The sequence below is a fragment of the Anolis carolinensis genome, chromosome 1 (genome assembly GCF_035594765.1).
Source record: "Anolis carolinensis isolate JA03-04 chromosome 1, rAnoCar3.1.pri, whole genome shotgun sequence".
Classification (NCBI taxonomy): Eukaryota; Metazoa; Chordata; class Lepidosauria; order Squamata; family Dactyloidae; genus Anolis; species Anolis carolinensis.
Genome location: NC_085841.1, coordinates 280,662,290 through 280,676,017, shown reverse-complemented (window position 1 = coordinate 280,676,017; position 13,728 = coordinate 280,662,290). Strand labels below are relative to the sequence as shown.

The 13,728-nt window shown below is 48.8% G+C and overlaps 1 protein-coding gene across 8 annotated transcripts in view; it reads right to left on the bottom strand.

Annotated features, from left to right (window-relative positions):
• pax6 (paired box 6) overlaps positions 1-5,653 on the bottom strand; it is a 55,212-nt gene extending 49,559 nt beyond the window's left edge. For 2 of the 8 annotated variants that reach the window (XM_062979799.1, XM_062980023.1), the window contains exon 1: positions 5,474-5,651. The gene's annotated coding sequence lies outside the window, so the exon portion shown is untranslated. Of the gene's footprint in view, positions 1-5,473 lie in introns of all 8 variants that reach the window. The other 6 variants (XM_062979765.1, XM_062979985.1, XM_062979747.1 and 3 more) reach the window with 5 other exon arrangements.
• Positions 5,654-13,728: the final 8,075 nt, after the last annotated feature.

Sequence of the window (13,728 nt, the reverse complement as noted above, 5' to 3'; positions counted from 1 at the left end):
TTTTGTTTTGTTTTTTTTTTTCTTGCCGCTGCAGACGGGAGGTTCAACGGGCTTGTCTGGTGGACTGAAAGCAAGCTGGTGGGGAAATATTTGGGAAAACTTTGGGAGGGAGGGAGGGAGGGGACCAGGTAGGAGAAAGGGCCTTGTACCAGAAAGTAATATTAGCGGCATGTGCATTCCTCCTTTCGCCTTTGGGATCCCTTTTCGTTTGCCTTGAGTTATATGTTGGGCGAAGGGCACACAGGTCCAGTTTCTGAACGTTTAATTTTGGTAAAATCCAGAGAAATTCCCCTTGAAACATTAGACCCCTTGCAGCTTTCCAAAATCTCCACATCTCCCCAAATTACCCAGATCTATGCTGCTTCTACACTGGCAATAATGCAGTGTGAACTGCGATATGTGGTCAGTATAGAACCATATAATGCAGTTCAATGAAGTTTAAACTATATTATAAACTGCAGGTTTAAATGTTCTTTGTTGATTATTTTGTTTTGTACTTTATTGTATTTTAACATGTTGGAAGCCGCTTTGGGTCCCTTCGTGGGAAAAATAATAAAGATTTATTATTATTATTGTTGTTGTTGTTGTTGTTATTATTATTATTATTATTATTATTATTATTGGGTTGCTGTGAGTTTTCCGGGCGGTATGGCCATGTTCCAAAAGTATTCTCTCCTGATGTTTTGCCCACATCTATGGCAGGCATCCTCAGAGGTTGTGAGGTCTGTTGGAAACTAGGCAGGTGAGGTTTATATATTTGCGGAAGGTCCAGGGTGGGTTTGTTGGACGCAGGTGTGACTGCTGCTATTAATCACCTTGATTAGCATTGAAAAGCCTTGCAGCTTCAAGGTCTGGCTGATTCCTGCCTGGGGGAATCCTTTGTTGGGAGGTGTTAGCTGGCCCTGATTGTTTCATGTCTGGAATTCCTCTGCTTTCTGAATGTTATTCTTTATTTATTATCCTGATTTTAGAATTTTTAATACTGGTAGCCGGATTTTGTTCATTTTCATGGTTTTCTCCTTTCTGTTGAAACTGTCCACATGCTTGTGGATTTCTATGGCTTCTCTGCGTAGTCTGACATGGTGGTGGTTAGAGTGGTCGAGCATTTCTGTGTTCTCAAATAATATTATGTGTCCAGGTTGGTTCATCAGGTGCTCTGCTATGGCTGACTTCTTTGGTTGAGTTAGTCTGCAGTGCCTTTCACGTTCCGCGTTTGGACGATGCTGCCTATGTCCACAGCTGCATGGTATACTGCAGACCCCTGCAGAGGTAAGAGAATCCCTCTTGTCCTTTGCTGAAGGTAGCATTTGTTGGATTTTCTTAATGGGTCTGTAGATAGTTTGTAGGTCGTGCACTTGATGAACCAACACGGACACAGCATATTATGCTTCTGGGACATTGCTATACAGCCTGGAAAACTTACAGCAACCCAGTGGTTCTGGCCATGAAAGCCTTAGACAACACATTATTGTTGATGTTGTTGTTGTTGTCATTATATGGTTCTACACTGACCATATAATGCAGTCAAACTGCATTATATGGTAGTGTAGAACTAGCCCTAGTTACCTACCAGCAAGTTTCATTTTTCCCCCAAAAATAAGACTAATAAAGGGCTGTGTCTCAATGCTGCCTCTTGTTTGGCTGCTGTCATTGGATCCCAGGAATGCGGGGTCCCTTTGCCGAAGGAGGGGTGGGCAGGGGAGGGGAGGGGGAGGATGGGGTCTGGCTGCTGCGTGAGGAGGTGCTCCGGGCTCGTCTGGTTGCATTACGATCTTGCCCCGCCAGCCACCCTTTTTTAATACCCGGGAAAATGCTTAAAGTCCTCTTGTCCACTCCAGTCTCCGGCTGGAGAGATACACCAGGCCTGACGTGTTCGGCGGCCATGCTTTTGCCTCGCGGACAGCGAATGCCGATTTGGATCTGGCTGGAAACCGCTAAATGCGCCGGACACGGAGTTAAACGGAGCTTTGGCGAGTTTAGGGACAATCTGCGAAAAGTTTGGGCTGCGTTTAACCTCGCTTTCTCTCTTCCTCCCTCCCCTTTCCCGCTTTTCTCCTTTTGCAAGAAGGTGGAACCCTTCGAAGGCAAAAGGTTTTTCTTTAGAAGGGAAAGGAGAGAAAGAGCCAGACCTGAAGGGGAGGAAAGGCGGAATTGAGGAAACACAACGCCTGTGAACTTTGAAAGGGACGGGAATGTCCTCTCCGCAGCAGGTTGGAGATCCTTTTCTCTCTCCTCCATCGGAGGAGACTTTCCTCGGGCCTGGAAGTGAAGGGGGCAGGAAAACCTCCGGCCCAACTCATCCTGTCGGGCTTTTTAAACGCTATTGATTGAGACAAGCTGTTTCCCACCCCCCAGAAACACTTAATCTGCCTGTTAATCGAGGCGCTAAGGAGCTCAATGCGAGTTTTATTAGCGGCTGGAGAACACAGCGGCAGAAAGGATCAAAAGACGCGCCCCCTTGATATTTGTCAAACCGGCCTCCCCCCTCCCAAAAAATATTTTTTCAATTACAGAGCAATTCGGAGCTTATCATCGCCGCCTCAGAGAAACACGCAGATGGTTTCCCAAAGGCTGCCAGAGGAGAAAAGAGAGAGACAGAGAGAAAGAAGAAGGGACAAGGGAGCTCCAAAACCGGGACTGATTGCCTAGAAATACATATAAATCACTCCCCAAAATACATATAATTCACTCACTTTTTACTACACACCCATTTCGGAATTTAGTTCTGAAAACCAACAGCCAGAGAACACAGAAACCATCCATTTTTCCCCCAGTAGGAATGAAAATCTTTCAATTGTAGATCACAGAAAACCATTTCCCGCTGCCTATCGATTCTACTCCACCGCCAATATTTTTTTTAATGTAAACATTCTCCCTCACAGGCAAACAAACAAACCAACAAACAAACACAAAGATGGTATTCTCTCCTGTCTCTCGCCCTGGCCCTGCCTTTCAATTAAGGTAAAGGTGGTGAGAAATAACTATTCTGCAGTCTGCGAACAAAAATATCAACATTTTGATCATGTCATCTTTAATGCGAACCGATGGTGGGAGATGTCAACGAGATATGCGTATAAAAGACTATGTGGTCAGAGGTAATTATGTCACAGCTTTTTCCGCGTCGTGACAGCTGGATAAACACCATCTCCAATAAACATCTCTAATGAGGGAGGAGGACCGGAGAGGCCCGGCTTGATTTATTGCTGCTCCGAATGTCCATTTACCGGTGGAGATTAAAGTGGACTTTCCCCCTCCTTGGAAAATGTTTTTTTGGTGCCAAATCACCTTAAGGGATTTAAAGCCGGGCTTGAGGGGCTGGGCAGGGCAAAGCCTTCCCGCTTGATCCTCAGACTGAATGGAGAAAGGGGGGAAAGCCAGGGGGAAGGGGAGCCATTATCCTACTAATCCTTTCCCCGCCTAATTAAGTACCTTTAGAAAAAATAAATCGAGATGCTGAAGCACAAGGTACCTGCCTTGGGCAGCAATCCTTTTCATCCCAATCCTTTGAAAACATAGATGGATCCCGAAGCACAAATTGCATGCGTGGAGCGGCAGTGGATATAAGAGTTTCCATCCGTCTTAGATTCACTTTGCACCTTATTGGCAAGGCCTTCTCTACCTGGGCAGAGGGAAAGTCGCACTGTTTACTCACCAGTGAGTCCCATTTGAAAAATAGTTTATTTGGGGCCTTCTAGTAGCCGGCGAAAGCGGAGTCAATGCTGGCTGAGAGTTTAGTTTGGAGCTGAATGCGCTCCGTTGCCTTTCGCCTCTTTCGCCAACCTTTTTCCTTTCACAAAGTAAAACAACCCTCCAGAATTGGAAACTGGACAGGTCGCCACTTGGCTTTCTCCGCGCCTTTTCCCATCTTTCCCACATTCCCTTCGTGAGGAGTGAAACAAGCAAGTTCCCCCCCCTTCTTGCGCCTGAAACCAAACTTTGAGCTCCAAGAAACCAAAGCCCAGAAAAAAAACTTTTGGAGGCGACGGCCATAAGGAACACATCCCAATCCCCTCTCACCGCGGTCCAAAAACACCAAAGCCGAAATAGACACCAGCGCAGCCTTTGATGGGGAACAGTAGTTGCCGGCCGGTAATGAGGGGGGGGGGTTCTGTGGGGTCGGGAAAAGGGGTGAGGAAGTGTCCCTCTTCCCGGGGGTTGGAAGCAGAGAATCGGGTTTCGCCTCAAAGGCCAGAACCGCTTCGAGGAGATGGCTGAAGGGGAGCACCAAGCGCCGCCCCAACGTTTGCTCCTGTCCTCTCCTGTCCCCTCGGCAGCCCTCCAACTCCGCTGACGCAGCCGCCGCCGAGGCCGGAGGAGAGGCAGCCAGGCAGCCTGGGAACGCGGAGAAAAGCCCTGGGAAGCTTGGCCTGGCTGGAAGTTTCGGGATGTCCTGCAAGGTGTGTGCGTGTGTGTGCGGGGGGGGGGGGGGAGCCACTACCGCTCCAAAGCCAGCCAGCCGGGACGAGAGGAGGAGGAGGACATAATGTGGCAAAGCTTGCAAACTGCACATCCTTGCTGTGTGTGTGTGTGTGTGTGTGTGTGTGTGTGTGGGGAGGGTGGTGAGGAGACCAACAACAGCCCTCTAAGGGATCAAAAAACAACCATCCGCAAAGTTTGCTTTTGCTACTCTTTCTCCTCTCTTTCGGGCTTCTCCCCTTCAACTTCGGGCGCTCAAAAAGTGCTGAGGTCGTCCAAAACACAGCTCCCAGTTCCCTTCGTCGCATTACGAACCCGGAGCCCCTTGGCACAATGGGTTTTAAACCCTTGTGCTGGCAGGACTGCTGAAAGATAGGTCCGAGGTTCGAATCCGAGGAGCGGGGTGAGCTCCCTCTGTCAGCTCCAGCTCCCCATGCGGGGATATGAGAGAAGCCTCCCACAGGATGGTAAAACATCAAACACCCAGGCGTCCCCTGCGCAACGTCCTCTCAGGCGGCCAATTCTCTCACACCAGAAGTGACTTGCAGTTTCTCAAGTCGCACCTGACACGAAAAAAAATTACTAACACACCCAGCCCCTCCAAACGCCCTTGTGTCCCCCGTTCTCCCAACAACACAAGTAAGCCCACACTGCTGTCGAAGGAACACGGCCATACAGCCCGGAAAACTCACAGCAACCCAACCCGGCACTCCTATCCTTCTGCCCCTGAACTCTTGCACGCTCTTCCCTTTCCACCTGTTGCCTCTCCCTTTCGACACGCACCCATTCCCACGTTACAACATCTCTTGAGAGTCGGGAAGAGTGGTTTTCCCGTTCGCCGTGGCGTCCTACCCCAAGAGTTCACTTCTTTCAAGGCATCGCGTGGGAAAGAGGGAAACTAGAGGAAAAACCAAGCAAAGGATGGAAGAAGTTCCAGGAGCAAGTCCGTCCAAAAGGAGGGAGGAAGCGGGGACGGGAGAGAGGGTGCATGCCGGGCGAGGGAGGGCCAGGGTGGAGCGCAATCCGGATCCCGGCGAGAGCGCGGCGGCGTGTTTACCTGTCCGGAGTCAGGCGGAGGCGCAAGATCCGCGGGTTCCCCGGCGCCGCCCCGCGCGAGGAGTCGCTCCCTGGCAGGTTGGGTCGCCAATTTCCACATAAGAATCTGCCACACAGTTTAAATGTCAATGACAACCAAGGGGGGAAAAGAAAGAAAGAAAGAGCGAGGGAGAGAGCGAGGTGGCTGGGCTTTGCACTAACTTTCCCTTAATATCAGCGCCAGCGCCTCCCTGATTGGCTGGGCCGCCCCGGTGACGTCACAGCGGAGGGTAGTTATTGCTGCTGAGCTAATCAGCAAAATCTCCACCAGCAGGACTCCCCATTCACCTTCCCGGGATATTTTTTTTGGGGGGGGGGGACCATTTTGGGGCTCCCTTCCTCTGCTTAAACCTGCTAGGCCAACCAAAAACCTCATTCCAAAACCCCCAATATCCCCCACCTAAGCTGGACTCAGAGTCTCCACAAGTGACTCCTGTGTTGTGTTGTCTCAGGCCTCTGGAGCTTGGCAAGAATGACGAACCAACAAGCAACCCTAGGGAGAGAGGGTGCCTGTATTTGTGAGTCTTGCTGCCTTGTGATGACTTCCCGATAAAGCAGTTGCTTCCCACCCCCAGCAGAAAGGCCCATCGCTTCTCCTTCTCCTCTTTCCTCGGTTTTAATTCTGGCGCAAAGATGCCACTTGTCCCAGAGTTGGGAGGCTGGGAGAAGGCAGCGAAGCTTTTTCTTTCTGCTTGAGCCTCTTTCCAGATCACACACAAAACAGACACATAGAAAGGCCCACTCCGCCCGCGGCTCGGTGATCAATAAATAAAATTTAAAGATCAACTTACAAAAGATCGCACGGTTCCTAGGTTTCTGCTTATGGAGGAGCTCTAGTGCGGGAGAAAAATTCAATTAGCACTTTTGCTTGGCTACTTAGGTTGGAGATGTGGCGAGGGAGAGGTTGGACAAGCAGGCGGCTGGGTTGTCGAAGGCTTTCATGGCCGGAATCACAGAGTTGTTGTGTGTTTTCCGGGCTGTATGGCCCATGTTCCAGAAGCATTTTCTCCTGACGTTTCGCCCACATCTATGGCAGGCATCCTCAGAGGTTGTGAGGCGGCTGGGTTCTCTCCCCGGTGGCTCCTGAGCCGAGAAGGAGGCTCAGAAACACCTGGATTTCAGGCCCACGCCAGGATCTGCTCCATGCCGCCTAGCTATTGCAAGCCAGAAACAGAAGTGACAAGATTCAGACAGCGCCTGGACTTGCACTTTGAACGATTACACCTAAGAGTGAGATGTTTCGGGGGACTTGAAAAATTCCCGATTGAAAAAGAACCAGTTGATCTCTGTGTCCTTCCTTCCTCCACAGATGTCTTAAAATACTAAGGATTTGATATTAAGCTCTTTAATGAAATGAGTCAAAACTTCTCCTTAGTTTGTTCTCTCTCAAAGGCTCAACCTAGCCTCTAATGACCGAAAGACATACAACATCTACAAGTATTAGAATAGCTTTAAACATGTCCAAATGGAGTATGTTTTATTCTTTTTCCCTGATTTAATTTTACTTTTACAAAGCTTGAGGCTCTCAACACACTAATTTCCCTTTCACAGAGGTTGACCAAGAGAAGTTTTTTCTGGCCAATCCCAAAAGGTTGGAATCACATTTTCCCAGTATGAAAACAAGGTCCTCCTGACTCCAGCTCATTTGTTTCACTTATACCTCAATTGTTCGGGGGGTGGGGGGCAAGATTTTCATGCGGGAGAAAAAGGACCGCATAACTAGGTCGAGAGGAAGCTTTGAAGAACCCCCAAAATGTGTTGTCGAAGGTTTTCACGGCCGGCTGGAATCACAGAGCTGCTGTGAGTTTTTCGGGCTGTATGGTCATATTCCAGAAGCATTCTCTCCTGACGTTTTCCCCACATCTATGGCAGGCATCCTCAGAGGTTGTGAGGTCTGTTGGAAACTAGGAAAGCGGGGTTTATATATCTGTTTATATATTCCCTCAGGCAGGAAGCAACCAAGCCTTGAATCTGCAAGGCCATTAAATGCTAATCAAGGTGATCTGCTGCAACATTCACACTTGCCTCCAACAGACAAGAGTTCTTTTTCCCAACCTGTACTTACCACAGATATATAAACAACAGACCTCACAGCTGTGAGGATGCCTGCCATAGATGTGGGCGAAACGTCAGGAGAAAATGCTTCTGGAACATGGCCATACAGCCCGAAAAACTCATAGCAACCCAACCTCCAAAATGTTTGGCACCTCAAACATAGTAATAGAAAGCAATAGTAACAGTAACGTAGAAACCAGATGAAGAAAAACAACTGGGTACATTCAAACAATGTCCAATTTACCCTAAACTAAGGGACCCCATCGCAGGGTTTTCTTGGAGGAATGTGTTCAGAGGAGGAATGTATGCCCTCGGCTTCCTCTGAGAGAGCGTGATTTCCCCAGCATGACTCAGTGGGTCCCTATGACCACGAGAGGATTTGAATCCTGGTCTCCTAAATGTTCAGCCCGCCAACCACTATCCTACTCTGACTCAAAGATCCTGTCCAGTGTTCAGAAAGAGTGCCTGGGTTCAGAAGTCTAATGTATGCTTTTGGACTTCAATTCAGTTTGGGATTGGAGGTGTCTTTCTTTATTCGAGTGCTTCCCGCTACTCACCCTTCATATCCTTAAAAAGGGCGCTATCCAATAGGACTCTTATGCAGGTCCCATTGAAATCCATAAGAGCTGCACAGGGCGGTCTGAACTGTGATGACCTCCCTCCCTCCCATCCTTGTCACCTGTCAATTATTGATAAAGGTAGAACCCACAGACTTCGCCACGTTAGTCTGGAATATATATCAGTGTGGAAAGAGATCTTGTAGTACACTTTTGAGACTAAAGACCTTTCCACACAGTCATATAACCCAGAATATCAAGACAGAATATCCCACAATATCTGCTTTGAACTAGGTTATCTGAGTCCACACTGCTATATATTCCAGGTCAAAGCAGATAATTTTATTCAGCTGTGTGGAAGGGGCGCAAGAGAAAGAAGCTTGCAGCATAAGCTTCTTAGGCATGCATCTGATGCAGTGGACTTAGGTGTAAGAAAGCTTATGCTCCCTCCTCCTTTCTCTTACTCTCAAAGGGGCTATAAGACTCTTTGCATATTGATAAAGGTGTGGGAGTCTTCAAACAAAAAAGCAGATAGAACTGTCTGCCGGCAAAGTGGGCAGGCCAGGTAGACTTGTGATCCGAGTGATCTCCCTGACTGTTCCCTTTCGAGGGCTTAATCCGGACCTCTCCGGCAGGAGAAGGATCAGGGTTCATATGTGACCTTAGAGGGGGCATCATACCCAGAAGTCCAGGGGTGTGACAGAAACAGGCTTAATTCTTTCCAGAGGAGCCCGTCAATGTTTTGAAGAGATTTGAGGCAGTGAAGGGGAGATTAGTTCTCTCAATAACTAGAGAGCCTACGCATCCTAGAGGCACAGATCTCATCTGATCTTAAAAGCTAAGCAAGGTCATCCCTGGCTAGTATTTGAATGGAAGACCACTATTGAATACTAGGTGCTGTAGACTATTTTGCACAGAAAGTAACAGGCAAAACCACCTCTGGGGATTTCTTGCCTCTGAAAACTCATGAGGATGCTCTAAGTCCACAGACAACGTAAAGTCATTGTTTTGGGGGGGGGGGGGGGAGAGAACAACATCCAGAAAACAGTGGAATTCCAGACATGGATCAATCAGGGCCAGCTAACACCTCTCAACAAAGGATTCTCCCAGGCAGGAATCAGCCAGGCCTTGAAGCTGCAAGGCCATTCATTGTTAATCAAGGCCATCAATTGCGACATCCATACTTGCCTCAAGCACACAAGAGTTCTTTCTCCCACCCTGGATATTCATTCCACAGATATATAAACCCCTAATTTCCAAAAGATCTCACAGCTTCTAATCATGTCTACCATAGATGTAGGTGAAACGTCAGGAGAGAATGCTTCTGGAACATGGCCATAGAGCCCAGAAAACTCACAGCAGCTCAGTGATTCCTGCCATGAAAGTCTTAGACAACACAATCCCCTTGTTCGGGAAGAGGTCAGGTTAAACCTATCTACAGGAAGGCTTGTTGTACTTGTTGTAGTCGTCAGTGCTCAGAGCCAGCTTAGTGTAGTGGTTTGAACCTTGGGCTAAGACTCAGGATGAAGAAGCTCCCATGCTATCCACGCCTTAGGGTCGGAAAAAGGCTTGAAGGCACACAGCAACAAGAGCCAGTGCCAGACTGCCTGATATTTTGTCCCTACAAGGCCTGAGCAGAGTGTTTTTCCAGTTTCACCCCTCCATTATTCTTGGTTGATCTCCCAGGTGTAAAATGAGGGAATAAATCCAGCACGAATCTCTGGAATTCTAAACAGTTTGTGCAAAGCTGCTTTGAGGTTTTCTGAGAGAAGTCCTAGTCCTTCTCCCCCTCACGCCTTCCTAGAGAGATTTCCTGCACCCAAAACAAATCTCTCCTAAACAGATTGGAAAAGCATTTGAAAACTCCCACTGATCCTTGGTCCAAAATCAGGCACAGGTATTCAAATATGTCACCTGGCACTCTTCCAGGTGAGACTTCACTTCGGAAAAGGATCACGATCCTATGGGATTTCAATTCTGTAACTGCCCTACTATTTTCGGTGTGTGTGTGTGTTAGGAGAGAAACAAGGAACTGTGGTCTGCAGTTTGGGAGTGACTGCAATAATCACTAGGATTTATTTCAACCCAGGCCTAGTTGGGAGGTGGCTCAATGGTATAGTCCCTTCGGACCCCTGAGGGCATCTACCCTATAGAGCTTGAGTCCCCTGATTTAGAGGACCGTATTTCTTAGGATGAATCTAAGATCTCTGGAGAGCACCTTCACTCTGTCCCACCACTCTCTCAAGCTTGTTTGGTGGGAAACAGGAAGACTCTGGTACTCCCTCCCAAGACAAACCAGGTTGACCCTGTCCCTGCTTACATTTCACAGGCAGCTGCAAATATTTTTATGTTCCAATGCAATTGCTCTATTTCAATTGTATTGTGTCATATTTTGTTGTTATTATTATGTTTAAATGCCTTAATGTTTAATGTTTTAATGTTTTATGGTATGTTTTATGATTGATATAGTTTTAATGAACTAATTTATGGTTATGTGTATTTCTTTTAGACTTCTAATGTTTCTTTTATATGAGTGGTTCTCAACCTGTGGGTCCCCAGATGTTTTTGCCTTCAACTCCCAGAAATCCCAACAGCTGGTAAATTGGCTGGGATTTCTGAGAGTTGTAGGCCAAAATACCTGGGAACCCACAGGTTGAGAACAGCTGTTTTATACGTTTGTGAGACATTAAATCTTTGCCATCTACTATGTTGTGAACCCCTTTGAGTTCCCCTAGGGGTGAGAAAAGCGGTATATAAATAAATAAATGAATAATATTGCATTATTGTTGTGTCCTGTTATTATCATGTTTGTTGTTACCTGCCTTGAGTCCCTATATGAAGAGAAAGGTGGGGTTAAATGAAATCAAGCGGATCAATAAAATATATCTATGTCATTAATGGGGACATCAAACTAGACTGCTTTGCCAAAAGTAGTCAAAATAGTGTGTTGAGGAAGTCAGCCCATCTACTTGGGAGGCTTTTAAGCAGAGGCTGGATGGCCATCTGTCGGGGGTGCTTTGAATACGATTTCCTGCTTCTTGGCAGGGGGTTGGACTGGATGGCCCATGAGGTCTCTTCCAACTCTACTATTCTATGATTCTACTGAAACTCCTCTTGGGGGAATGAGTTACAAAAGCAACCTCATTCCCCATCGATCCTAAGGAGGGGCTACCAGGAAGTGTTTGGGGCCACAGCAAGAACCAGGATTCCATGTAGGTTCACTAGGAGGAGGCTCCTTGGTATCCAGCCTAAGGCCAACATCCTCTTGGTTAGCCCTACCTGGAAGAGACCCGCTAAAGATAGGTCAGTTCCATGGACGACTCAGTGGGTCTGCTCCAAGTCTGGGCAACCTTCCCCGGGAGGAAGCCTCGGTTTGCTCAACTTGGCTTAACTTAAAAGCCCTAGAGTGGGGGGGCGGCTCGGGGGCAGCCATCTTTTCCCTTTCCTGGGCTTCGTGCTCCTTCTCCTGGCCTTCTTCCCGACCTGAGGCTGAGCGAGAAGGAGAAGCAACCGCCCGGGCCCTTGTTGGGGAGTCCAGGGAGGGAGGGAGGGAGGGAGAAGGCGGCCAAGGGCTTGTCAGGCCAGCGAGCCCCCCCCCTCTCTCTCTCTCTCTCTTTCTCTCTCTCTCTCTCTCTCTCTCTCTGTCTCCGTGTGTGTGTGTGTGTGTGTGCCTGTGTGTTTGCCTGCTTGTTTGGCGTCGCCTCCTCCTCCTCCTCCTCCTTCTCCGCCGCGGCCATTAAGGCTCTGGGGCTCCCTGCAACCCAGCAGGGTTCTCCAAGGAAGCGCTGGAAACGCCACGGCTCCCGCCTGCTTATCTGGCTGTCAATAAAAGGCGAGGGCTCGGCCAAGCGGGGCCAGGTGCGGCCTCCCCTCCGCCCCAACCGGCGCGGCGCTTCAGAAAGCCATCAGGCGTGAAGCCAAGTCTGCCGGGCCGGGCCTCCGGAGCGAGCGGGCAAACAGTCCCCCGGCCAACGCCTGAGAGCCCCTCGCCTTCCCCCGGCAACTCGGGTTGGCAGCCAGGAGGACGGAGAGCAGGAGGGGGCGCGCCTGGCCTCTCTCCCCTCGCTCGCTCGCTCGAACAGGAACGCCAAGCGGGAAGGGCGCGGGGGGGGGGGGGGGGCTAGCATGCCGATCCGGATTGAAAGGTGAAGTCAGTCCAGAACTTCACGCAGTGTGGGAGAGGGAGAGCGGGTCTAAGGCCCAGCCGCCCCTTGACATTTCGGACAGTGCAGTCACCTCCATTGGATCCCATCACAGTTGAATTGCACAGCCCCGCTCTGCCTCCCCTTCGAGACCTTCTCAAATCACATAGGAAATGTCAATGTTGTTGTGTGTCTTCGGACTCAAAGCGACTTTATCACGGGGTTTCTTGAAATTTGCCTTTGCTTTCACTCGAGGTTGAGAGAGTGTGACTCGCCCGAGGTCAGCCAGTAGGCTTCAGGGATCCAAACTCTGGTCTCCAGAGCCATAGTCCGATGCTCAAATCACTGGCTCTCGAATATTCCCTTTCTTCTGCCTGTACCCAATCCCGTCACCTCTCTAAGGCCTAAGTTAGGAAGCCTCTAAAGTCCCCCCAGTTCATGACAACCGTTGCAAACAGAACCCCGTGAAAGAAGGCGTGAGAGACCGGGTTGCTGTGAGTTTTTCGGGCTGTGTAGCCATGTTCCAGAAGTATTCTCTCCTGAGGTTTGCTTGCATCTATGGCAGGCCTCCTCAGAGGTTGTGAGGTCTGTTGAAAACTAGGCAAGTGGAGTTTATATATCTGTGGAAAGTCCAGGGTGGGAGAAAGAACTCTTGTCTGTTGGTGGCAAGTATGAATGTTGCAATCAATCACCTTGATTAGCATTGAAAAGCCTTGCAACTTCAAGGTCTGGCTGCTTCCTGCCTGGGGGAATCCTTTGTTGGGAGGTGTTAGGTGGCCCTGATCGATTCATTTCTGGAATTCCCATGTTTTCTGAGTGTTGTTATTTATTCACTGCCCCGATTCTAGATTTTTTAAAATACTGGCAGCCAGATCTTGTTCATTTTCAAAGTTTCCTCCTTTCTGTTGAAATTGTCCACATGCTCAACCACACAACTCCTGAGGATGCCTACTATAGATGTGGGCGAAACGTGGGGAGATAATGCTTCTGGAACATGGCCATACAGCCTCGAAAACTCACAGTAGCCCAGTGATTCATGAAAGCCTTCGACAACGCTTCTTATGCTCCATCTACACTGCCATATAACGTCTGAATGTAGCTTATCTGCATTGAGCTGCATTATATGTCAGTGTAGATAGGGTCTAGAGCAGGCATGGGTAAACTTGTGCTCTCCAGGTATTTTGGACTTCAACTCCCACCATTCCTAACAGCCTCAGGCCCTTTCCTTTCCCCCCTCACTGAGGGGAAAAAGGAAAGGGCCTGAGGCTGTTAGGAATGGTGGGAGTTGAAGTCCAAAACACCCAAGGGTCAAAGTTTGCCCATGGCTGATCTAGAGGATAAGAGGAGAAGAAGTCACCCTAGAACCTTCAAGGACTCCAGGCCTCTTTCACTTGGACTAGGCTGGGTCCACCACCCACAGGGCCTCTTCTCTTCCTTTTCTTTCAAGTGGCGCATTTCTCTTC